The sequence below is a fragment of the Eurypyga helias genome, unplaced genomic scaffold, assembly GCF_000690775.1.
Source record: "Eurypyga helias isolate BGI_N326 unplaced genomic scaffold, ASM69077v1 scaffold24150, whole genome shotgun sequence".
In the NCBI taxonomy this organism is placed as follows: Eukaryota; Metazoa; Chordata; class Aves; order Eurypygiformes; family Eurypygidae; genus Eurypyga; species Eurypyga helias.
The window spans coordinates 1-1,374 of NW_010224105.1; positions in this window are offsets into that span (position 1 = coordinate 1).

Below are 1,374 nucleotides of genomic sequence, written 5' to 3' on the forward strand. Positions count from 1 at the left end.
ACGCCGGGGGGTCAGTGATCTCCCTCACTGGGGCACAGCCAGCGCTGCGGGAGCACTGGTGGGGGGCAGCGGGGTAGGGGGGGGCTCACCTTCCTGACCACCCCAGCCCCACGGCACCGCCAAGGTGGGAATTTGTCCCGGGTACTTGGGGAGGCTGGCAGGGGCGTGAGCTGGGAGCTGGGCTGGGGCAGCCTGCAGCTCCATGGGAATCCCTGGCAAGGTGAAAAGCCGGGTTTGCAGGCAGTGCCACTGCTCGGGTCATTGTCTGCTCAGAGCTCACTCGGCATCTCTCGTATCCCAGGGAGTGCGGGTAACGGGCAGACGGTGCCTGGCAGGTACCTGCGAGGTGTCTGAAAACGGACAGAGTGGATGTGGCACTGGTGCAGTCCCATGGGGGAGCTGAGTTTTATTTTCCACCTTTGTTTTGGAAGCAAATGGCTCTCTAGCTGCATTGAATTGCCCGGCTACCTTCCACAGCCGGGATCTAATTACCTCCAGAGCTGGGAGCCCCGTCTCCAAGCGGCACCAAGGCCTTTGTTTTTAATGACTTGCTCAGCCACGTTCAGAGTGTGACAGCGTTGGGGACCCTGCCAGGGCCGGCTGCTGGTGCCACCGTGCTCGCACTGTGAGCTGGGCTGGGAAAGCTAACAGGAGTCGGAATGTCTTGGGCCAAGCATCCATCGCACGGCGCTGGGTTGAAAATGGAACAAACGGGTCTAATGACGAGCACAGCTCTGCCATGTCCTGGGAAGCAAGGCGGATCGCGTCCTTCCCTATCACGATGCTTGGGCAGAGGGAATGTGTGGCCAAATCCAGGTGCACGGCCCCATCCTGCGGCAGGGCAGCCCCCAGGAAGCGCGGAGAGCGGCAGGGAATGGTGCACAGCTGGGCTCTCGCCTCCCTCCCACGCCACGAGCTATCCCGGCCTCCTGTTAATGTTTACATGGCAGGTCCAGCGGTGTCGTAGTCTGTCCAAAGACCAGATCCCTCCCTGGCTCTCCCCGGGATCCTGCTTCCTGTGGGCCGGGACAGGGCTGCTGGGACGGTCTCAGGGAAGGAAAACCCGTCTCCTCGCTGCCTCCATAGATCTCCCTCCGGTCATCCCTGGCTCCGCTTCCCCGCTCACGGGCCCAGGTACGCAGGGTGAGCTCCTGGGACCTCGCCAGCACCCTGCCGCGCCGGGCATCTCCGCTTACAGGCGGCTCCTGTCAGGCGGAGGAGGGGGGGGAAGGTATTTTTAGGGCTGTTGATCTGACACCAGCTGAGTTTCCTCTCCTGCGAGGTTGGGGTTCGGGGAGAGGGGAGGAGAGGAAGACGCCGGGTGAGCTCTTGCTTTGGTTTGTTGTCTGTGTTTAACTGGACCGAGGTCATTCC